Below are 26608 nucleotides of genomic sequence, written 5' to 3' on the forward strand. Positions count from 1 at the left end.
CGCAAATTGAGTCACATTATACAATTACACTAGGTGTGTACCTAATCCCATTTCTAACTCCCCGAGGAATCGACCCTGACTCGCGTTGGGCTTTATTATTGCTTCAACCGCCTCATTATCTATAATTGTGGTGTGAATTTGGGCGAGATCACATAACCCTCGTTTGGAAACACCCGATGCGCTGTCTCTCTTGGTGGAGGTGGGGGAGGGACGAGAACATTATCATGAGGCGGTCGGCCTCGCCTATTTGCTTGAAGTTTGGGAAGAACCTCGTCTCCTTCATCATCATCCACTTCCTCCCCCAATGGAACATTCCCGATGGGCTTATTGTTGAGAGACATTCTCGTACCTATAATCAATTTAAAAATAAAGTTAGTGACTCTGAAGGAAAAGAAGACAAATCACCAACATGATACTTACAGTACTTGAGCAACGGGGATTCTTCACTGGGGCTCCGAATCAAAATGCCTACAAGCATATCAAGGGGTTTGTCCATACTTGTTGGGGGAGTAAGCAAACATATGTCTGTGAGGATGCGCTAAGGTTGAGACTATTTCCCTTTTCTCTACGGGGAAAAACATTAGACTGGTTAGAGAGGTTGCCCAATCATTCCATCCACACTTGGATGAGTTGGCAGAAAAGATCATTTCCAAATTCTTTTCTCCGGGATATATGGCGATGCTTCAGGATGAGATTCTTGCTTTCAATCAAAAACCCAATGTGCCATTGCACGAGATTTGGGAAAGATATCGTACCATGGTTAAATAGTTCCCGAACAATGATATGAATGAGTCCATGATCCAATAGACCTTCTACAGGGGGATCAACACAACTAATCAATATATGGTTAACCAACTTGCCGGGGGAACTTTATGAACATGCCATATGCCGAAGCTTGTGAAATTCTTGATGAGATGGCGGATACCTCTTCGGCATGGAAAAGTAGAGATAATGTTCCACAAGGTGACCCTAATATTATTCACCTACACAAGGAGCTACATGATCATGGGAAAGATATTGCCAAGTTGACAACTACCATGAACTAATTGGCCAAAGCGCAGCTTCAACAAGTTCAAGGGATAAAACAAGTGCATGAAATGGAAGGTGTGAATATGATGGTAGACAAAAGACGACAACAAGATCAACAAATACAAAACCGTCTGGAACAATTTATGCAAGATAATAGTGGTTATGATCAAGGTGATTCGCTCAATGAGCAAGACGAAGAGGTTCATTATGTCAACAATTATCAAGGTCAAAGAAACAATGCTCAAGGACAAAATCAACAACAATGGAGGTCACAAAGGAACCAAGGTAATTTGAACAACCAAAACCACCAAGGCAGTTGAAGTGGTGGCAATCCTAATCAAGGCAATTAGAACAATCAAGGAAATCAAGGCAATTGGAGTAATCAAGGCAATTGGGGTGGCAATAGTCAAAGCAATTGGGGAGAAAATAACCAAGGAGGGTGGAACAATAACAACAACTGGGGGTCGGGTTTTTAAAGGCCCCCGATGTTCTAACAACCAAGTAATCCACCTTCATATCATTCTCAAGACCCGAGATCTTCTTCCAATGAGATGGGTAAAATTGAAAACATGTTTAAACAGATGATGGAAAAGAAGGCCAACTCCGATGCTCAAATAGCCTCGCACAACACTTCTATTCGGAATTTGGAGGTTCAATTAGGCTAAATCTCACAAGCTTTGAAAACTCGTCCTAAGGGGGAACTACCCAATGATATAGTGGTAAACCCGAAGTGTGGAATAATACGGGACATGCTATGGCCGTACCTACTAGAAGTGGAAAAGGTGGAGATGCAACCACGTCAAATCAAAGAAAGATTGTGGATGAAGATGTTGTGGTTCAAGAGGATGAAATCCCAAGTATTGTGGTTCAAGATAATGAAGAAGTGAGAATTGATATAGATTAAAGTGTGGATGAGACTCAAGAAGAGGTGAACCCGTCTAGGGAACACGTGATTAACATGCCGGAACCGGTAGTGCCCAAGGCTAAGGCACCAATGCCAAGGCCTCCTCATCCATACCCTCAAAGTCTCTCAAATCAAAATAGTGAAAACCAATTCAAAAAGTTTATTGAAATGATGAAGAGTTTGTCAATTAATGTGTCCTTGGTTGAGGCATTGGAACAAATGCCGGGATATGCAAATTCATGAAGGATTTGGTAACCAAGAAAAGATCAATGAATTGTGAGACCATCAAGATAACTCATCAAGTGAGTGATATTGTGCACTCAATGGCTCCAAGGTTGGAAGATCCGGTGCTTTCACAATCCCTTGCACTATTGGGAGCACCAATTTTGCCAAAGCATTATGTGATCTCGGGGCAGGTATCAACTTGATGCCCTATTTGGTGTTCAAACTTTGGGAATTAGGCAACCAAGACCCACATCCATGAGGTTACAAATGGCGGATCGAACAATGAAGAGGCCTTTGGGTATTATTGATGATGTATTGGTTCGAGTTGACAAGTTCATCCTCCCAACGGACTTTGTTATCCTTGATTGTGAAGTGGACTATGAGGTGCCTATCATTTTAGGTAGACCTTTCCTTGCTACGGGGAAGGCTCTTATTGATGTGGAAGCCAGTGAGCTCACTTTCGGGGTGGGTGAAGAAAAGGTGGTCTTCTATGTGTGCAAATCAATGAGGCAACCGAATAGTAATGAAGTTTGTTCATTCGTGGATTTGGTGACGGACGTGATTGTTGATGATGCTAGTGCCACAATTAATGTTGAAAACAAATTGGAAGTTGTTTTGCTCGACCTTGATGATGATGACGAGAGTGATGGCTATGTGGAGTGTGTAAATGCATTAAAAGGCGTGGGGTCGTACACTTATGAGCCCTAAAAGCTATCTTTGGATCTGGAAAACCGGAAGACTCCTCCAAAAAAGCCCTCAATCAAGGAGCCTACTACCTTGGAGTTAAAGCTATTGCCCCTGCATCTCACCGAGCCTACTACCTTGGAGTTAAGCTACTACCGAGCAGCCCTTCTTCTACTCTACTGGTTATCCTTTCTTCTTGCTTAACTAACATTCTGGTAGAGTCCACATTGGAGGTGCTACAATGGAGGAAAAGGGCAATCGGATGGACTTTGGCGGATATCCAAGGGATAAGCCCCGTTTTTTGCATGCACAAGATTATTTTGGAGGAGGATGCCAAACCCTCCATTGAACATCAAAGGAGGCTAAATGAAGCAATGCAAGAGGTGGTGAATAAGTATATAATCAAGTGGTTAGATGTCAGGGTTGTGCACCCCATTTCCATAGCTCGTGGACCTCTCCAGTGCAATGTGTCCCAAAGAAAGGGGGCATAATAGTGGTAACAAATGACAAGAATGAATTAATCCCAACAAGAACCGTCACCAGGAGGAGAGTCTGCATAGACTATAGGAAGCTCAACAAAGTTACTCGAAAAGATCATTTCCCGCTTCCATTTATTGACCAAATACTTGATAGGTTGGCCGGACTCATTTTTTATTGCTTTCTTGATGGATACTCCAGCTATAACCAAATCCTTATTGCTCATGAGGACCAAGAGAAGACCACTTTCATTTATCCCTATAATACCTTTTCATTCTCACGGATGCCTTTTGGGTTGTGTAATGCACCGACAACTTTTCAACGGTGTATGATGGTTATTTTCACCGACATGGTGGAGGACATTCTTAAGGTCTTTATGGATGATTTTCTGTGGTTGGGAATTCGTTTGAAGATTTTTTGAACAATGTGGATAGCTTATTGGCTAGATGTGAGGAAACTAATTTGGTGTTGAATTGGGAGAAGTGTCACTTCATGGTCGATGAAGGCATTGCCCTTGGCCACAAAATTTCAAAGCATGGTATTGAGGTTGACAAGGCCAAGATTGAGGTGATCTACAAACTCCCTCCCTTACATTCGTGAAGGGAGTGAGGAGCTTATTGGGTCATGCGGGTTTCTATCGCCGATTCATTAAGGATTTTTCCAAGGTGCTGATCCCTTTGTGTAAACTGTTGGAGAAGGATGCAAAGTTCCATTTCGACGAGGACTGTGTGAAGGCATTCGAATTGCTCAAGTTCAAATTGACTACTACTCCTATTATCACCGCACCATATTGGAGCTTGCCTTTTGAGCTCATGTGTGATGCAAGTGATGTGGCGGTTGGAGCGGTATTGGGGCAAATAATCAACAAAATCTTCCATCCGGTCTACTATGCTAGCAAGACCATGAATGATGCCCAAGTCAACTACACATTGACCGAAAAGGAGCTACTTGCTATTCTTTTTTCCATGGAGAAGTTCCAGCCGTATTTGATAGGTAATAAGGTGATTGTTCACACCGACCATGCAATGCTTCGATATTTATTGAGCAAGAAAGATTCTAAAGCAAGGTTGATGCGATGGGTGCTTCTTTTGAAAGAGTTTGATCTAGAGATTCAAGACCGAAAGGGTAGTGAAAATTAGGTGGCAGACTACTTGTCCCGATTCTAGGAGGAGGGGAGGCCTAATAATGGCCTTGAGATCAATGATTCCTTCCCTGACGAGCAATTGTTAGCCATTTCAATGACCGAGATGCCATGGTTTGCCGTCTAGACAATTATCTTGTGAGCGGCATTGTACCGAATGAGTTTCTTCAAACCAAAGGAAGAAGCTCAAACGAGATAGCTTGGACTATTATTGGGATGAGCCGTGTCTTTTCCAAATATGTACCGATGGTGTGATCCAGCGATGTGTTCCGGAATAAGAACAAATGGGAATTCTTGAGGCTTGCCCCTCTTCACTGTATGGTGGTCATCATGGTGGAGCTAGAACGGCTACAAAGGTTTTGACTTGTGGATTCTATTGGCCTACCCTCTACAAGGACGCTAGTGAGCTTGTCAAGCATTGTGATGAGTACCAAAGGGCCGGTGGGATTTCTAAGAAGAATGAGATGCCCCTTACCACCATTTTAGAGATTAATATCTTTGATGTTTGGGGTATTAATTTTATAGGACCATTCGTGAGCTCTTATGGGAATACTTATATTTTGGTAGCTGTGGACTATGTGTCAAAATGGGTTGAATCTGTGGCTTTACCCAAAAATGAAGCTCGAAGTGTGGTGGCATTCTTGAAAAAGAACATCTTCACAAAGTTTGGTACTCTGAGGGCCATTATTAGTGATGGGTGTAAGCACGTGATTTTTGATTCACGGACAATCGCTCCAAAAGAAAATAAAAAAATAGTGACAAATGACTTCGCTGTACAATTTTTCGAGTTTTCCGTGACATGTGTTGTTAGTCATTTGTGGGTCTGTCCATTTTGCATTTAATCATTATCAAACAAAATACAAAAAATATGTATGCATTTCTAGGTTGTAATTTAACCATTTAAAAGTTTTTATATATATATGTGTGTGAATAATTGTGTTAAGTATTGATTAATGGGTATTTCAAATTCATTTTTAATTTAGTTGTATTTCAAAAATTAGAAAACAAAATAAAAAAAAGTGCAAGAAATCGGATTGGGCCTATGATATTTCAAAATTTTGAAGGCCCAAAACCAGTCCAAGTCAGCCAACCCAAGACCCATCCGCAAGTCATCGAAACGACGTCGTCCAATACCAAGACTACGTCGTTTCAAGGACGGCTCATCTCAGCCGTTCCAACCAATCCAATCCAACGGCCCAGGCTCCCTGTCAGTAACCCGTTTCCAAACCCGACCCAAGAACCAGTCCGAACCAACCCCCAACCGAGGCCAAACGGTGTCGTTCCATTCTAAGTAAAAGATCCTGGCCATCAATCTCGATGCATCCAACGGCCAGGATCTAATTACTCTTTACGTATATAAACTTGACCCTTCACCCCACGCCCCCTATCCGAACCCCACCTTTCCTCATCTTCTTCACCAAGCCTTGACACCCCCCCGAAACCCTAAACCCTAGCAGCCGCCCTAATTTCCCATTCACCAGAACCCGGCGGCACGAACGCCGGTGACCACCCCCTTCACACCCCTGAAACATCCAACCACCATGAGCACGAATTCACTAACCATGTACCTCGAATCACCTCCCATCGTCTCGAATCTGGATTTGAAGATTCGAGACGAAACTCGATCTATGCCGAACCTCACCATCTTCATAACAGACACTCCCCTGACCTCCCTCGTGACCAAACCAGACCTGGTTTGGTCCGAATCTACCCACAACTCCTAAAAATCGAGATTTGAAAATCCAAAACCTAGAACACGAATAGCCTTGGAATCCGGCCGGCCTTAACAGGGGTTCGAGGTCTAATAGACCTTAATCAAGGTGTTCTCATGTGAGAACACCCTGGTTAAAGTTTGTTCGGCCTCAAATGGTCAAAGCTAAGTCGGACTTGGGTCATTTTGGTTTAAACTTTTCCAGTAAGTGTTCTCTTTTCTTTGTTTTAGTTTTGATTGAGTTGTTAGCATGATTTGTTGTGATTGTTTGTTATTATCTGTTATTTTTCCTAATTTCTTCCATCTCTGTCAAAGACCTTTTTATTTGGTCAATTGTTTTCTGTTTGTGTTCTGAATGTATCCTATGATAAACATGTCCGATTAGGATAGTCGTCGCATAAATAATCTATATAGGTTCCCAGTGATTGACCAAAGTTGTCCGAAGCCCTTTAGGTCCCTGTATGTATTTGTTTATATGAACGACTGATTGTTACCTGTTATAATTAGTATAGTCGACTTGATAAATGTCGTCGATTAACTTCCTACGACTGAATGTCCAAATATTCTAATTCGTACAAAGTGAACGAACCTGTTGATTGATAATTGGATGCTCGACATTGCCTAAGTTTAGCCTATAACTGCATTGTAAACAATGAAAAGAATCAGGCTAGGGCAGTCTTGAATTTGGACTTTCAGGAGTTCAAAATGCCCTGATACTGTAGTGAGGCAGGACAGTAATAATCAAGGGCTAATAGGGGTAGTCTGGGGTTTGAAAAGAACAGAAAAACTTAGTTTAAATGAGCTGACAAGTAGGGTACTAATTTAGGATTAAACTAATGCCAATGGGGAACAAGACACAAGAGTATGGGGTTTAAAATGAATACTTAAATGAACCCATACTCTTGAACAAAAGGAATAAGCCAGGCGTGGGGAACAAATGGCTGGCATCAAAAAGATGCTTAGGCATGGGGTTTAAAGGGTATGGGCAGTCTGCAAAGGGCAGAATCCAAGAAACTTGACTGCACTGGTTGTTTGGCTTATAAATAGGCTATTTCAGAACTTAAAAAGGTAGAAGAAGAGAAAGGCTGGAAATTTTAGTCTTGAGAGAGGTCTTGTGAGTTGAAGAAAACTGAAAAAAACAGAAAGAAATTCCAAGAAATACTGTAACTGAACACTGTCCAAAAACTGCACAAAGAAACCAAGTTGGTTATCCTCACTGGGATTGTTATTTGTTCCATTAAGAGAAGTCTGTGTTCTTCTGTTGTGATTGTTACTACACTGAGCTTTCTGTGTACTGTTGGTTTGAGTTTTTGATTATCGGAACTGTATTGGTTATTTGTTGAGCTTTTGGGGTTATTGGGATTACTGGATTGCTGTTACATTCAACACTCTGGGTTGTTGTTTCCTACTCTATTTTTTTCTGGGATAGTCTGTTCATTGCTCGATCACTCGCTGAGCTTCATCATTGTGGCTGCTTTGTTTGTTGCTGTGTTGTGTTGATTACCTGCTGCTGCTGTGCCTGCTGTGTGCCACTCAACTGATTTTTCCTTCTTTTGTTCTCTATACCAGGTACACAACCAATACACTGTCAAATGTAATTGGAAAATTGAGCATGAATACAAAAAGAAAAGACCTGAAGTTGACTTTCATACATAGATTGTTACATATGATATCATGTACTGTATAATAATTTTCATTCCTGTGTTGACAATAGCAGTAGCCTGTATGCCCAGTGTATATCAATATAGATTAGCTGAATGATAGTTTATATATGTATGCTGATAGGTGAAAATATTCCCAATGAAATAGGTTGTATCTTAGACTTAGTTTTACTTTGTAGTATGTCCTTTAATGTAGGCCAAGCATGAAAATCGTACTCTACTAGTTAAGTTCTTTCCTTTCTGATAAACTGCTTCATATAACTGGTAAACCATGTTTTAAGACAAAGAACACGGAGACTGCAATCTCAACCTCACGAAGGTCGAGCCCGGGTCGAAACAGACCAAGCAGGCCTGCATCGAACAAACAACGGCCCAGGTCTGGTCCATCACGCATGGGCTGGATTTGGGCCCTTAATTTTTGCTCGGCCGACTGTGTACGTGGCCGTGCTTCTGATTTTGTGCAAGCACTCGGAATTCTGTATAGATAACTTGCAAGCATGTAATTAACTAGGGCTATCTACTGTTTTCAATTAGTAGAGACAAACGCAACAAGAAACGTAGTTGCTATAGGATATCCTTTTAAAATAAGGACGAGATGAGCCTCGACAAAAAAATAAAGAAAAACGCACAAATTGCGGGGCCCTTGTTAAATATATATATGTTGAAGCATTCAGTCCCTAAGGTGGGTCGTTTAGCAAATCTCACGACCCTCCCGGAATAATAACGCGATAGCCTCTTTAAGCGCGTATTTAATAATTTTACCTTCTTAAATTCGGGTGTGCATTTATGTGACCTAAATCCAAATCTCAACGGATTCGAAATGTGTTTCTAATCACGGGTACATTAATTGTGACGTGGTTCGAGATACATGTCCATGACGCCGCAAATTCCTTTTAAAAATAGAACGAGACGAGCCTCGACAAACAAAATGTACAAAGCTGCGGGGCCCTCTAGATGTATGTATATATTAAAGTATTTAGGATTCGAGATATGCCGTTTAACAAATTTTTACGACTTTCCCCCAAAATAACAAGACGCTAGTTGCTTTAGGCGTGCCTTTAACAATTTATTTTCCTTAATTCGGGTGCACATTTATGTGACCCAAATCCAAATCTCAACCGAGTCGAGATATATCAATAACCACGGGTACATTGATGTAACGTGGTTCGAGATATGTTTTCACGACGTTGCAATTCTCGTAAAAATAATAATAATGACAAAAGCGGTTAAAAGATAAAATTTGCACATGGTTCATAATTGTATTTAAAATCAGATAAATAAGCCGAATATAACGGTTGAGCGACCGTGCTAGAACCACGGAACTCGGGAATGCCTAACACCTTCTCCCGGGTTAATAGAATTCCTTATCCAGATTTCTGGTATGCAGACTGTAATATAGAGTCATTCTTTCCCTAGATTCGGGATTAAAATTGATGACTTGGGACACCCTAAATCTCCCAAGTGGCGACTTTGAAATAATTAAACCAATCCCGTTTCGATTGTCCTTTAATTGGAAAAACTCCCTTGCACCCTCGCGGGTGCGTAAAAAGGAGGTGTGACAGCTCTGGCGACTCTGCTGGGGATCAATGACCCAGAACCACTGGTTCAGGTTTAAGAATTCGAGCTTAAAATAATTGTTATTATTTGGCTTTATTTATTATCTGATTTTTACGTGTTTGCGCCTAATGTGCTAAATGCTGCTTTTATTGCTTTGATATTATTTGAACTGTACATATAAACTGTGCCGAAACCCTTCTCTTCTCTCTTGAGGAGCGCACGCTGGTCATGACTTCTTTCTGTTAGTGTCATATGCCAAAATAGAACGAGGATTCGGAGGAGTTGCAAAATCGGATGGCCTTTTGGTTACCGGTACACAGCTCCCATCCTTGGCTCGAGTTGTCCACTCGGGTAAGCCAGGTCTAGAACAAACACCTAGGTTTTACAGCTTAGTATAACATAACTTCATGCCGGATCCCTAGTAGGAACGCTTATTTGCATCATGTGCATTTGACTTAGGGGACTCAGCACAGGGGCTGGGTCCGTCTAAGACAAGAAACCTGAGAATAAAGACCATCCTGCTACATCCTGTTTGCTTTATGCATTTACTTGTTTCAAGGCTTGCATGCTGACCGGCTTCTGAATATCGGGAATGTTTGAAAAAAAAGAGAGAAGAAAAAAAGAATAACGGTTAGGGAGTTAATTATTTATTCTTGAAAAATCAATACCCAGAAAACGGTTAAAACTCTGCCAGAATTTTGAAAAAAAACGAAAAAGAAAAATGTGTGCCTTATTAATTTGTTTTAGAAAGTAAGAGTCTTTGATTTATTTTTAAGAGAAAAATAGCGTGTCTCCAAAATTCGACTTATGCCTGAACTATGTCAGTTTGATTCTCGCAGGGTGCGAGATACGTAGGCAACCCCCATCGGGCTCAACTTGTTTTTCAAAATGTAAGTACAATCCAAAGAACGAAAGTTTTTAAGGTGACATCATACTTTTCAGAAACAACCAAATTTCGTTTTTCTAGGAAAAAAAGGGTGTGTCAATTTGGTATTTGAGTCCAATGAGTCTGGATCTTTGCTTAATCACCCCAATAAACATGCATAATGAGCATAAGTCCAAGTTTGCCGGTAACATTTAGAAGCAAAATCCCTCTGGAAGTGCGATTATGGTGGGAGGATTTGGAAAAGTCAGAGCAAGACAAGATCAAACTGCACCTGGGAGGTCTGGTTAATTTGTTGAACGTCAGGCCTCGATGCGATATCATAAAGGCTTTGGTTACATTTTGGGATCCAGCCCACAACGTGTTCCGCTTCTCAGATTTTGAACTCACCCCAACCTTAGAAGAAGTGGCAGGTTACATGGACGTCACTGAAGGTTTGAGGCACAAATACCTGATCGCCCCAAGAGCTGTGAATTCACACAAATTCATGGATCTGTTGAAGATAAGCAAGGGAGTCCCATACGCTGAACTGGATAGAGGTTTTTCTACCCTGCAATTCATATACCAGAGGTACGGGAACATAGGAGGATTCAATGATCCAGAAAGTGGTGTCTGCAGTAGGGGAAATCTGGTAAAGTGGAATGAGCATAGGCGGTTCGCTTTCATGGTGGCATTCTTGGGCCTTGCGGTGTTTCCCCGAAAAGATAGAAATATCGATCTGAAGGTGGCTGGGGTCGTTAAAGTCCTGATTACCAATGATAAAAGCATCCTTGCTCCTATGGTAGTGTCGGAAATATACCGAGCCCTCACGGCTTGTAAGGCCGGGGCAGATTTCTTCGAAGGATGCAACTTGTTATTGCAGATGTGGATGATCGAACACTTGTGCCACCATCCTCGGTGTATGCGCTACATTTCTACAAACGAGGGCTGCATCGAAGGTTATAACCTGAGGGTTTCAGGTTTCCGATTACCAGAAGGGTTCGAAGAATGGACATCCTATCTCCGGGCCATAACTGCAGATCAAATAAACTGGACTTTGGGTTGGCTTTCTGTGGAAGAAATCGTATACATGTCCGCCACTGGTCCTCACTTCCTCTTGATGGGACTCAGAGGTATTCAACCTTATGCCCCTTACAGGGTGATGAGGCAGTTAGGAAGGTGTCAAGTAGTACACCCGGACGAAGATCTCAGCACTTATGCAGTCGAGGTCAGCAGTGACAGCTAATTTCCTGAAAAGACAGTTCGTTGCATATGGGGAGAATGCTAGTACCTGATGGTAAATACTCGGGTAGGTGATGTATCCAGAGGTGAAGTCTCACCGGCTTATCTTGCTTGGCATAATAAGAAGAACATTGCGGAGCGGCCCACCAAACGGCCTCACCTCCAAGATTTTGTTGAGTCATCACAAGAACAATGGGGTTGGCTCGCAAAAGAGGAAGGTTACCGAGCTGAAATCGGGAAGCTACAGCGTCAAGTTGAAAGACTTGTATTTGAAAATAATGTGCAAGTCGCCTCGGAACAGGCGGAAAAAAACAAGCTAGCCCAAGAGAACCAGACCTTGAAGGCCCGCCTTCGCCAAGCCAGTAAGAATAACATTGACCGACAGAAACGTCGCTCCGATGAAAGATTGATAGCAGGTTTAAGAAATCAGGTCATCCAGAGCCAAGAAGAATTAGAACAATCGGAAGCTTGCATCGCAAGGATGAAGGTAAAATGGGCAAAAGTCACAACAGCCCGAAGACAGCGTCTACAACAGGTCATAAGGGATTATGAAATGAGCATCGGGATATAAAGAGAGACGAACTCCACTCTACATGATCGGATCATCAAACAAGCACGAGATGCGCAGGCCGACAGAAGACAGTGCTACGATGCGATGGCCCGCATGGAAAGACAAATGGAGTTGTTCCAGGATCGACTTGCCGACAATACTCAGGCACTGGGATTGAAGAACCGACAAATCAGGCAGTTGTTCAGTGAAAGGGATAACATTCGAGCAAGGATTGACGAAATCGGGCATTACATCTACATGAAATGCCTGGCATGTGAGCGAACACCTCGGAAGACCCTCCTTGTTTCTATCATGGGCTGCGTCCACCGGATTATGCACGAGTTGAAGAGCCTGCAAAGAGACCTTACACCTAGGGCCGCGAAAGGGCCGAAAGATGCCTCATGGGCCCCTAAGTTGGAAGATTAGGCTTGGGTCGAGTCCTGCTTATTTGGCTTTGTTGCTTTCCCATATGTTGTTTTCTTTTCGTTTAGTCAAACCAAGTTAAAAAATTGTGGAGTCTGTATTGTTGCTATTTTGTCTGAAGTAATTTGTAATAGCAAATTTTGATAATGAAATTAAGTAACTCCGAAAGAATTTCTATGTATCTTTACTTTATGGCAGAACTACGCCTGGTCTGATTCGCGCTGGGACGTGATACGTAGGCAATCCCCATAAGATTCGACCGCTTTTAATAAAGAAATAAAAGAAAATACAAATAAAATACAGGGTTTCCAAAATACTTTAAAAAGGGACAAACGAGCAAACCGGGATGACGCATGTTGTTCGAAGCAAAGCATGTAGAAACAGTTAACTGCCTAAGAGCATTGCATCCTCTATGTGTTATGATCAAATCTGTTAAACTCTAACGCTAACAAAAGTTTGTTGTTGTCTGATCCAGACAAGTTAGTTGTTAAAGAACTCTGGCAACACACTCCTATCAAACCAGATCCAAAAGACCGATAACAACAAGCATGACTACTTCAGAAAATAGTAATGAGGAAGAGAGGCCGATGAGTCAGTTGTTAAAAGAAGCGATGGAAAAGATTGAAAGGATGGGACTAGAGATGAATGCAATGCAGCTAGCCATAGCCAAAACACAACAAAAGCCCTGAAACACTGGGACACACGCCGGAATACCCTCACTCTGGCCCTTCCACAAGCCGCCCAAATCCCCTTTATCATCAAGAAAGAAGCCCTCATGATTCCCAAGCTCCACCACCCCATCAACCTCTCCCAACACCCAATATTCCCATTTTTGTGGGACCAACATCATCTCCTTTGCAAAGAACGACCAGTGAGCCATTGTTTCAGGCTCACGATACACAGTACTATCCCCCTGAGCCTACGTTTCATGCCCCCGAACCACATGCTTACAATCCACATTTGGGAGTGCCGGCAGAGATTGAAAAGCCGGCTAAGGCCCCTGAATAGGATGAAGTATTGAGAAAGTTCAAAAGCCTGGAGCAGTCCTTCAGGAACTTGCACGGGCTGGGCAACCAAGTCAGCGTAGCATACAAAGATCTATGCCCTTTCCCAGACGTCCAACTCCCGGCTGGGTTCAAGATGCCTAAATTTGATCTATATGAAGGGCACGGTGATCCCATGGCACATTTGCGGGGATTCTGTAGCAAAATGAGAGGGGCAGGCGGCAAGGATGAGCTGCTGATAGCTTATTTCGGCCAAAGTCTGAGCGGATCTGCACTAGAATGGTATACCAGGCAGGATTCCAGTAGGTGGTATACTTGGGACGATCTGACACAAGCTTTCGCAGGTCATTTCCAGTACAATCTCGAGATAGTCCCTGACCGTCTCACATTATTAAGAACTGGGAAGAAACCCAGGGAAAGTTTTCGCGAGTTCGGGTTCCGCTGGAGAGAGCAAGCGGCCAGAGTCGATCCTCCCATGAGAGAGGGAGAGATGGTGGACTATTTCTTGCAAACATTGGATCCAACCTACTTTGGTCACTTGGTGACGACAGTCGGAAAATCCTTCAACGAGGTGGTCAAGATAGGGGTCATGATAGAAGAGGGTCTGAGGTCTGACAAAATCTTGAATTACTCGACCCTCAAGGCCACAACCCAGGCTATTCAGAGCGGCACGGGAGGTGCGCTGAGAAGAAAGAAAGAAGAGGTTACCACGATCGAGGCAGGCAGTTGGTCCAGGGCTAGCAGGCCACACTACAACCAACCCAGACCTCACAGGTCAAACTACCCATACAACCCACCACAAAATTTCTATCCACCTCGAGAACCACATTGTTCCGTACACCAGGCTCAAGCATACACTCAGCCTCCGGTTCGCCCGCAATGGCGCGCGCCGGCTCCCCAGAACATATATGCACCCCCACAAAACACCTATCCTCCACCGAGAGCATATAGAAACCCTTCAGGGGCAGGCTTTCGGGGAAATCCAGATGCTAGGAATGACAGGTTGCGGAAACAAAGAACTTTCACGGAGTTGGGAGAAACCTACACCGCTTTGTTCCACAAACTGAGGCAATTGGGTTTGGTTAGTCCTGTCCAGACTCGAGAACCAAATCCCCCACCTCAGAATTTGGATCGATCAATCAGTTGTGAATACTTCTCAGGGATGCTCGGACATGATACCGAGAAGTGCTGGAAATTGAGGCATGCCATACAGGATCTTATTGACACCAATAAGATCTAGGTCCAGACACCGGAGGCTCCTAACATCAACCAGAACCCACTGCCAGTGCACCACGAGACTCACATGATTGAGTTAGTGTATGAGGGAGGAGAGTTGAGAAAACCCTCACAAATAGTGATGATGATCCAGGCCGCCCCGAAAGAAGTCTCAACCAGTGGAGGAACGAGGGTACAGTCGCAGGGAGAAGGCATCAAGCTAGTAGTGATATTGGGAAAGAGCCAGTCCGCCATAACAAGCAAACCCAAGCCAAACAAGTTGGTAATATCAGGGATTCCGCCCACACCTGCAGTTGTGTTGAAAGGGGTATGTAGAGAACCGGTCACCATAAAGCCTGTAGTCCAGCTGCCGATGATTGATAGCAAGGCTGTGCCTTGGAAATATGAAAAGGCGGTGGTGATGTATAAAGGAAAACAGGTGGAAGAAGTTAGTTGTGAAGCGCAAGGGCTGACTCGATCGGGTCGATGTTTTGCTCCGGTGGAGCTAAGAAGAACCAACCCAGTTGCAACCAAGAAACCTGTCCCCGAAGAAGAGGCTGAGGAGTTCCTGAGGAAGATGAAAGTGCAGGACTACTCCGTGGTCGAATAGCTGAGAAAAACACCGGCCCAGATCTCGTTGTTGTCATTACTGATCCATTCTGAGGAGCATCGACGGGCTTTGATGAAAATATTGAACGAAGCTCATGTACCCAATGATATTTCTGTGAACCACCTAGAAACCATTGCCAACAAGATTTTCGAGGTGAACAGGGTAACGTTCTCAGATGATGATCTGTCGGTGGAAGGTATGGAGCATAATAAAGCTCTATACCTAGCTGTCAAATGTGAAGACTCGGTGGTAACTCGAGTATTGGTGGATAACGGCTCAAGCGCCAATATTTGTCCAATATCCACCATGAACCAGTTAAAAATCGACCACGGAAGGATCTACAAGAACAGTATCTGTGTTCGAGGGTTTGACGGAAACGGAACAGCCACTGTAGGGGATGTTGTACTTGAACTGACCATTAGTCCGGTCCTGTTTACCATGGAATTCCAGGTGTTGGACGCCACAGTATCTTATAACCTGCTGTTGGGACAACCATGGATTCATGCAGCCAAAGCGGTGCCCTCCACCCTACATCAGATGGTGAAGTTCGAGTGGGAAAGACAAGAGGTCGTATTACACGGCGAGGATACAACGTACACCACGGGCGGAGCCATTGTACCTTTCATAGAGATCGCTGATGACAAAGGTCCTTGGGTCTACCAGATTTTCGATACAGGGTCGGCCAACAAAATTTCTGAAGGAGAAATCGTCCCGCACCCTAGGGTAGCTGCCGCAACAGTCATGATGGTCTCAGAAATGCTGGGTAATGGATTTGTGCCGGGAAAGGGCCTAGGAGCCGAGCTTCAGGGGATTGTCCAACCTGTCACCTTGCCTAAAAATCTGGAAACTTTCGGATTGGGGTTCAAACCAACCGCAGCAGATAGGAAGCAAGCGCGAAAAATGAGGAAGAGGGTTTGGTTTCTGCCTAAACCAGTGCCACGTCTCTCAAGGTCTTTTGTCAAAGCAAGTGCCAAGGGGTCACCGGTCCCAAAGATTCTAGGACCATCGATCGGTATAAATGAGGACCTGAGTCAGAGTTTTGAGAGGCTATTCGCGGATGTTAGTATGGTAGAAGCTGGAGAAGGTTCCAGCAGAGCAGAGATACAGTTTGTGGGGCCTGAGGCCAAAACCAACAATTGGACTGTTACTCCTCTTCCGGTCCGAGGGGAGTCTTGGTAGTAGGCTTTGATTTATGTTTTGTTTGTTTGTTTTGTTCAGGGTTATTCCAGGGTGTAATCCAAATTTTACGTTTGTCTTGTAAAAGTGTGAACCCTTTTATCCCGCAAGTTTAATAAAGTTCTCTCCTTTTGTCCTATTTTAATTTTTGTTTTGTTCTTTTTTCTTTCTGAACAGTTCTCTTTTTACTGGTTCTAATGACATGGCATGCACAGCGGATCTTCGACCTAGTCTAATAAATCAAACTGAATCCGACTCAATGATGCAAGAGGACGTTTGTGACAATGAATCTGAATGTGACGAAGGTGAAGCCTTCGAAGGGATAAACCGAGAACTGTACCAATTTGAGGAAAAACCCAAACCCAACCTAAATGACACTGAGGCTGTGAATCTAGGAGACGCTGATAACGTCCAAGAAACCAAAATTAGCATCCACATTGAGCCGAATGTCAAGGAAGAATTGATCAAAACCCTCACGGAATTCAAGGATGTTTTTGCATGGTCATATGACGATATGCCTGGATTAAGCACCAATTTAGTGGTTCACAAACTGCCCACTGACCCGGCATACCCTCCGGTCAAGCAAAAACTAAGGAAATTTAAACCAGAAATGAGTGTAAAGATCAAAGAAGAGGTGATTAAGCAGTTGCAGGCGAAGGTCATTCGGGTCACTCGATATCCCGAGTGGTTGGCCAATGTGGTACCAGTCCCAAAGAAGGATGGAAAAATCAGGGTGTGCGTCGACTACCGCAACCTCAACAAAGCAAGTCCCAAGGACAATTTTTCGTTACCCAACATTCATATCCTGATCGATAATTGCGCTGGGCGCGAGATCGGATCCTTTGTGGATTGCTATGCGGGTTATCATCAGATCCTAATGGACGAGGAGGATGCTGAGAAGACAGCGTTTATTATGCCATGGGGAACCTACTGCTATCGGGTAATGCCGTTCGGATTAAAGAACGCCGGGGCAACATACATGAGAGCAATGACTGCTGTGTTTCATGACATGATACACAAAGAAATCGAGGTGTACGTCGATGATGTGATCATCAAATCTTGGCATCAGGATGACCATGTAACAGACCTAAGGAGATTTTTCCAAAGACTCCGAAGGTATGATATCAAGCTTAACCCGGCCAAATGCGCATTCGGGGTTCCATCAGGAAAGCTGCTAGGATTCATCGTCAGTCGACGGGGGATTGAGTTAGACCCATCCAAAATTGAATCCATCCGAGATTTGCCACCGCCAAGGAACAAAACAGAGGTAATGAGTTTGCTGGGTAGACTCAATTACATCAGCAGGTTCATCGCTCAACTCACCGCAACTTGTGAGCCCATATTTCGGCTGCTGAGAAAGGATGCTGCGGTAGGTTGGACGGCAGAGTGTCAGGAGGCCTTCGACCAAATCAAAGGGTATCTATCTAATCCACCCGTATTGGTCCCGCCCAAGCCAGGGAAGCCCTTAATTCTTTATCTGACGGTCCTGGAAAATTCATTTGGTTGTGTGCTGGGGCAACATGATGACACAGGAAGGAAGGAGCAGGCCATCTACTATCTTAGCAAGAAATTCACAGTACATGAGGTCAAGTACACTCAACTCGAGAAAACATGTTGCGCCCTAACTTGGGTAGCTCAGAAGTTGAAGCACTACCTGTCTTCATATACTACTTATCTCATATCCCGTTTGGACCCATTGAAGTATATCTTTCAGAAACCTATGCCCACGGGAAGGTTAGCAAAATGGCAAATTCTGCTCACAGAGTTTGATATCGTCTATGTGACGAGGACAACCATGAAAGCCCAGGCGCTGGCCGATCATTTGGCAGAGAATCCCGTTGATGAAAAGTACGAGCCCTTAAGAATGTACTTTCCCGACGAAGAGGTAATGCATACAAATGAGATGGAATTAACTGAGGAACCGGGTTGGAAGCTTTTCTTCGACGGAGCTGCAAATGCAAAAGGGGTTGGAATAGGAGCAGTACTCATTTCTGAAACAGGACGCCATTATCCTGTTACGGCTCAACTACGCTTCTATTGCACCAATAATATGGCCGAGTATGAAGCTTGCATTCTGGGTCTGCGCTTGGCTGCTGACATGGATGTCCAAGACTTCTTGGTCTTGGGAGACTCGGACCTCTTGGTACATCAAATTCAGGGCGAATGGGAAACACGAGATCTAAAGCTCATACCATACCGACAATGCTTGCATGATCTGAGTAAGCGATTTCGATCGGTGAAGTTCAAACATATCCCGAGAGTTCACAATGAGGTTGCGGATGCCTTGGCCACCTTAGCATCAATGCTGCACCACCCTGACAAAATGTATGTTGATCCTCTGCACATCCAGGTCCGTGATCAGCACGCTTACTGTAATGCCGTAGAAGAGGAGCCAGATGGCGAACCCTGGTTTCATGATATCAAGGAATACCTCGGAATGGGGACATATCCAGAACAGGCCTCTGGAGACCAAAAAAGAGCCCTTCGGCGTTTGTCGAATGGTTTCTTCCTCAGCGGAGGAGTGTTGTACAAAAGAACCCCGGATTTAGGATTGTTGAGATGCATAGATGCCGTTCAAGCCACGACGGTTATGGCAGAAGTACATGCTGGAGTTTGTGGACCACACATGAGTGGGTATGTATTGGCAAGGAAGATCCTTCGAACAGGGTGTTATTGGCTCACCATGGAACACGATTGTATCACTTTCGTGAGGAAATGCCATCAGTGCCAGATACATGGAGATTTGATTCATTCTCCGCCAACAGAGTTACATACGATGTCAGCACCCTGGCCGTTTGTGGCATGGGGCATGGATGTCATTGGGCCCATCGAGCCGGCAGCATCCAACGGTCATAGGTTCATTCTAGTGACCATTGATTACTTCACCAAATGGGTTGAGGCTAAAACCTTCAAGTCGGTAACCAAAAAGGCAGTGGTGGACTTTGTTCACTCCCATATCATCTGCAGATTTGGAATCCCAAAAGTGATCATCACGGATAACGGTGCAAATCTTAACAGCAGCCTGATGAGAGAGGTATGCCAACAATTCAAGATTACCCACCGCAATTCCACCCCATATCATCCCAAGGCGAATGGAGCGGTCGAAGCAGCCAATAAGAACATCAAGAAGATACTGCGAAAGATGGTGGAAGGATCCAGACAATGGCACGAAAGGTTACCTTTTGCTTTGTTGGGTTACCGCACTACCGTTCGGACTTCCATAGGTACAACTCCTTATTTGTTGGTGTACGGAACTGAAGCCGTAATACCGGCGGAGGTCGAAATTCCATCCCTCCGGATTGTCGCTGAAGCCAAGATTGATGATGATGAATGGGTCAAAGCTCGGTTGGAACAGTTAAGCTTGATAGACGAGAAAAGATTGGCGGCAGTGTGCCATGGTCAGCTGTACCAGAAGAGAATGGCAAGAACATACAATAAGAAGGTGCGCCCTAGGAAGTTTGAAGTAGGGCAGCAGGTATTGAAGAAGATCCTCCCGCATCAGGTCGAGGCAAAAGGCAAATTCGCCCCAAATTGGCAAGGGCCTTATATCGTGACCAGAGTATTGTCCAATGGTGCTTTGTGTTTGACAGATATCGAGGGGAGATGTGTCGACATGGCTATCAATTCTGATGCAGTCAAGAGATATTATGCGTAATTTCTTTAATTATGGCAATTATTGGTTCGTTTGTTTGTATTTGGCATTTATTGGATAATGAGATGACGGAGGCAATTCTTTCTTCTATCCAAACACTTTTAACCCTTGCTTCCCCTTTTGAGCCTTAAGTCATTCTTTCATACCCCTCTTTTGGAATCACTAATGGAAAAGACATGATGCAAAAAAAAGGAAAAAAGAAAGAAAAGAAAAGAAAAAGAAAAATGAAAAGAAGGAAAAAGAAAAAAAGAAGATAAAATCATAAGAAATACAAAACCGTGGGAACTACGTTTGACCTGATTCCTCAAAGAGGATACGTAGGCGCCTCACGGCTCGGTCATAGTGTGCATCATAGTGTATATAGGATTCATAATGTACATAGTGTGCATAATAGGCACAGTGTGCGTAACGCACATAGCTCAACATAAGTATAAAAAATAAAATTCCCCCAAGCAAGAAAACTGGGGCAGAGGCTATGTTTTAAGTTCCAACAAAGGTTTGATTCCAAAAGTCGTAGCAGATCACCCATCAAAATTATTTTCATTTTTGATAGCCTTTCTTTAGCCCCCACACCAAAACCAACATCGACGTCCAAAAGACCTCCCGATCAATATTCAAGAGATGCCAAGTCAGGCAAATAAAGCCGAGAATAATACACCGATCCCCAGCAAAGAAGAGATCATAAGACTGGGAATGAATGGGTGGTCAAAGGAATCTCCAGAAGATAGGGTCGTATCGACAACACCCCGATTCCTCAATGAAGAAATAAAATGAGAGAGTCTTATCGGTGAAAACCTTCACAGGCACCGAAAGGCGACGCAAGATGAGAGATATAAAATGAGAGAGTCTTATCGGTGAAAACCTTCATAGGCACCATAAGGCGCCGGGAGATGATATAAAACGAGAGAGTCTCATTAGTGAAAACCCCTCGAAGGGCACTATGAGGCGACAAGACAGATCAACAAAAAGCAACCACATTCGCAACGAAATGGACACTCATTTATCATCCCCAGCAAGTCAGACCATCGGGCAAATCGATTGATACAACTAGACTGGGTCGGGAATCTATGGTACACGTCATGATCACGGGGACCAGTCATGTCCTCCAGATTAGTTCTTCTGAGTTTCTTCTCCCACCAAATATTGTTTCAGAAAGATCTTCTCCTTTTTCTATCTTTTATTTCTCTTCCTAAAATTTGTCTTGAAAAGGATTTTTCAAAGTTTACTACCAGAGACCGAAGGGGAATTCATCCAAGGCAGGATAACACAAACAGTCTTAAAGGCTGGCCCCAGGCAATGCAATGATCATGCTTGGCAGTTTTGGAGGAGGTAAGCTCCTAAATGGAGTGGTTTCGAGAGTAAAAACAGACTCCCACAGCATGTGCTTAAAGAGGAGGAAAGGGGATAAATTGAAAACCAGCCCCAGTAGGCTAGAAACCCCCAGCAAGCAATTTTGTCCACCGACCAATTATGGAGGCGTAGAGCAAGAAAAGGGGAAAAGAGAAAAATCATCCGCCAGAAAGGTGCCTTCTACCACCATGATTGAAACTAACTAAATCCTTTTGTCTGCTGCAGGAAAACAAAGGATTGATAATGGCAGCAAGACGCAACGCCAGGGAAATCACCAAAAACCGGGGCAGAATTTTTTTTTACCGATCGTCAAAAATTTTCTCGGAAGAACGGGGAAACAATCTCAAATACATTTAAGTTCTAGGTCGCCCACCAGTATAATGCGGGAATACATTTAAGTTCTAGGTCGCCCACCAGTATAATGTGGGAATACATTTAAGTTCTAGGTCGCCCACCAGTAAAATGCAGGAATACATTTATGTTCTAGGTCGCCCACCAGTATAATGCGGGAATACATTTAAGTTCTAGGACGCCCACCAGTATAATGCGGGAATACTTTCAAGTTCTAGGTCGCCCACCAGTATAATGCGGGAATACATTTAAGTTCTAGGTCGCCCACCAGTATAATGCGGGAATACATTTAAGTTCTAGGTCGCCCACCAGTATAATGCGGGAATACATTTAAGTTCTAGGTCGCCCACCAGTATAATGCGGGAATACATTTAAATTCTAGGTCGCCCACCAGTATAATGCGGGAATACATTTAAGTTCTAGGTCGCCCACCAGTAAAATGCGGGAATACATTTAAGTCCTAGGTCGCCCACCAGTATAATGCGGGAATACATTTAAGTCCTAGGTCGCCCACCAGTATAATGCGGGAATACATTTAAGTCCTAGGTCGCCCACCAGTATAATGCGGGAATACATTTAAGTCCTAGGTCGCCCACCAGTATAATGCGGGAATACATTTAAGTCCTAGGTCGCCCACCAGTATAATGCGGGAATACATTTAAGTCCTAGGTCGCCCACCAGTATAATGCGGGAATACATTTAAGTCCTAGGTCGCCCACCAGTATAATGCGGGAATACATTTAAGTCCTAGGTCGCCCACCAGTATAATGTGGGAATACATTTAAGTTCTAGGTCGCCCACCAGTATAATGCGGGAATACATTTAAGTTCTAGGTCGCCCACCAGTATAATGCGGGAATACATTTAAGTTCTAGGTCGCCCACCAGTATAATGCGGGAATACATTTAAGTTCTAGGTCGCCCACCAGTATAATGCGGGAATACATTTAAGTTCTAGGTCGCCCACCAGTATAATGCGGGAATACATTTAAGTTCTAGGTCGCCCACCAGTATAATGCGGGAATACATTTAAGTCCTAGGTCACCCACCAGTATAATGCGGGAATACATTTAAGTTCTAGGTCGCCCACCAGTATAATGCGGGAATACATTTAAGTTCTAGGTCGCCCACCAGTATAATGCGGGAATACATTTAAGTTCTAGGTCGCCCACCAGTATAATGCGGGAATACATTTAAGTTCTAGGTCGCCCACCAGTATAATGCGGGAATACATTTAAGTTCTAGGTCGCCCACCAGTATAATGCGGGAATACATTTAAGTTCTAGGTCGCCCACCAGTATAATGCGGGAATACATTTAAGTTCTAGGTCGCCCACCAGTAAAATGCGGGAATACATTTAAGTTCTAGGTCGCCCACCAGTATAATGCGGGAATACTTTTAAGTTCTAGGTCGCCCACCAGTATAATGCGGGAATACATTTAAGTTCTAGGTCGCCCACCAGTATAATACGGGAATACATTTAAGTTCTAGGTCGCCCACCAGTATAATGCGGGAATACATTTAAGTTCTAGGTCGCCCACCAGTATAATGCGGGAATACATTTAAGTTCTAGGTCGCCCACCAGTATAATGCGGGAATACATTTAAGTTCTAGGTCGCCCACCAGTATAATGCGGGAATACATTTAAGTCCTAGGTCGCCCACCAGTATAATGCGGGAATACATTTAAGTCCTAGGTCGCCCACCAGTATAATGCGGGAATACATTTAAGTTCTAGGTCGCCCACCAGTATAATGCGGGAATACATTTAAGTTCTAGGTCGCCCACCAGTATAATGCGGGAATACATTTAAGTTCTAGGTCGCCCACCAGTATAATGCGGGAATACATTTAAGTTCTAGGTCGCCCACCAGTATAATGCGGGAATACATTTAAGTTCTAGGTCGCCCACCAGTATAATGCGGGAATACATTTAAGTCCTAGGTCGCCCACCAGTATAATGCGGGAATACATTTAAGTCCTAGGTCGCCCACCAGTATAATGCGGGAATACATTTAAGTCCTAGGTCGCCCACCAGTATAATGCGGGAATACATTTAAGTCCTAGGTCGCCCACCAGTATAATGCGGGAATACATTTAAGTTCTAGGTCGCCCACCAGTATAATGCGGGAATACTTTTAAGTTCTAGGTCGCCCACCAGTATAATGCAGGAATACATTTAAGTTCTAGGTCGCCCACCAGTATAATACGGGAATACATTTAAGTTCTAGGTCGCCCACCAGTATAATGAGGGAATACATTTAAGTTCTAGGTCGCGCACCAGTATAATGCGGGAATACATTTAAGTTCTTGGTCGCCCACCAGTAAAATGCGGGAATACATTTAAGTTCTAGGTCACCCACCAGTATAATGCGGGAATACATTTAAGTCCTAGGTCGCCCACCAGTATAATGCGGGAATACATTTAAGTTCTAGGTCGCCCACCAGTATAATGCGGGAATACATTTAAGTTCTAGATTTTGGAATCAGTAACCCCACCTGAAGGCGGAAGGTTACAACAGAGATCCCCAAGCAGGAAACAATAAAATCCCCAGCACCAAGAAGCAGAAGGCTGCAAAGGCAAGCGCGCGATTCAAAAGGAAGAAGGAACGCGTCTCAAAAGAGGCAGTTTGGGAACGTTATAGCATGCCCAACATAACAATTTTGATAAAGAAAGCCATACCACCGAAGAAACCATTGAAAGGCTTAAAGAAGAGTGCCATATTCCCAGCAGAGCAAGCGAAGGGATGAAAACTGGCATTCAGAAAAGGTGAAGGACCAGTATCATCCCCCAAGTTCACAAAATAAAGGCATCAGAGGAAAACGTTAGCCGACAAGAAAGCAAGGCAACAAGAACAAGTTGAAGATAGATGAGACCTCATGATCAATAGTCTAGCTTAGCTTCTTGTTTTTCCTTTCAGAACAATGTAACAGGGAGATCGGTTGAGCGGTAGCATCCTACAACAGCATGCAACAGCGCACAACAGCAGCGAGTACTACAATCACACGGTAGTCCTAGCTACCAAAATTTCCCGCACTACATTGACCTGATTCCTGTTCAGCCCAGGATATGTAGGAAACCTTTGAAGCAAAGGTTCGGTCAAATCTTTTTCAAAAATGCTTCACACGGAGTACTCGGACGAGCAAAAATCGCCCGCTTTATCTTTGCGCGAAAACCCTTCGTGTCTTCGTGCAAAGAGGGGCAGCTGTAAGCACGTGATTTTTCCTTCACGGACAATCGCTCCAAAAGAAAATAAAAAAATAGTGACAAATGACTTCGCTGTACAATTTTTCGAGTTTTCCGTGACATGTGTTGTTAGTCATTTGTGGGTCTGTCCATTTTGCATTTAATCATTATCAAACAAAATACAAAAAATATGTATACATTTCTAGGTTGTAATTTAACCATTTAAAAGTTTATATATATATATGTGTGTGTGAATAATTGTGTTAAGTATTGATTAATGGGTATTTCAAATTCATTTTTAATTTAGTTGTATTTCAAAAATTAGAAAACAAAATAAAAAAAAAGTGCAAGAAATCGGATTGGGCCTATGATATTTCAAAATTTTGAAGGCCCAAAACCAGTCCAAGTCAGCCAACCCAAGACCCATCCGCAGGTCATCGAAACGACATCGTCTAATACCAAGACTACGTCGTTTCAAGGACGGCTCATCTCAGTCGTTCCAACCAATCCAATCCAACGGCCCAGGCTCTCTGTCAGTAACCCGTTTCCAAACCTGACCCAAGAACCAGTCCGAACCAACCCCCAACCGAGGCCAAACGGTGTCGTTCCGTTCTAAGTAAAAGATCCTGGCCATGACACCCTAGCAGCCGCCCTAATTTCACCAAGCCTTGACACCCCCCCCCTAAACCCTAGCAGCCGCCCTAATTTCCCATTCACCAGAACCCGGCGGCACGAATGCCGGTGACCACCCCCTTCACACCCCTGAAACATCCAACCACCCTGAGCACGAATTCACTAACCATGTACCTCGAATCACCTCCCATCGTCTCGAATCTGGATTTGAAGATTCGAGACGAAACGCGATCTATGCCGAACCTCACCATCTTCATACCAGACACTCCCCTGACCTCCCTCGTGACCAAACCAGACCTGGTTTGGTCTGAATCTACCCACAACTCTTAAAAAGCCAGATCTGAAAATCCAAAACCTAGAACACGAATAGCCTTGGAATCCGGCCGGCCTTAACAGGGGTTCGAGGTCTAATAGACCTTAATCAAGGTGTTCTCATGTGAGAACACCCTGGTTAAAGTTTGTTTGGCCTCAAATGATCAAAGCTAAGTCGGACTTGGGTCATTTTGGTTTAAACTTTTCCGGTAAGTGTTCTATTTTCTTTGTTTTAGTTTTGATTAAGTTGTTAGCATGATTTGTTGTGATTGTTTGTTATTATCTATTATTTTTCCTAATTTCTTCCATCTCTGTCAAAGACCTTTTTATTTGGTCAATTGTTTTCTGTTTGTGTTCTGAATGTATCCTATGATAAACATGTCCGATTAGGATAGTCGTCGCATAAATAATCTATATAGGTTCCCAGTGATTGACCAAAGTTGTCCGAAGCCCTTTAGGTCCCTGTATGTATTTGTTTATATGAACGACTGATTGTTACCTGTTATAATTAGTATAGTCGACTTGATAAATGTCGTCGATTGACTTCCTACGACTTAATGTCCAAATATTCTAATTCGTACAAAGTGAACGAACCTGTTGATTGATAATTGGATGCTCGACATTGCCTAAGTTTAGCCTATAACAGCATTGTAAAC

The sequence above is a fragment of the Nicotiana tabacum genome, chromosome 7, assembly GCF_000715075.1.
Source record: "Nicotiana tabacum cultivar K326 chromosome 7, ASM71507v2, whole genome shotgun sequence".
Classification (NCBI taxonomy): Eukaryota; Viridiplantae; Streptophyta; class Magnoliopsida; order Solanales; family Solanaceae; genus Nicotiana; species Nicotiana tabacum.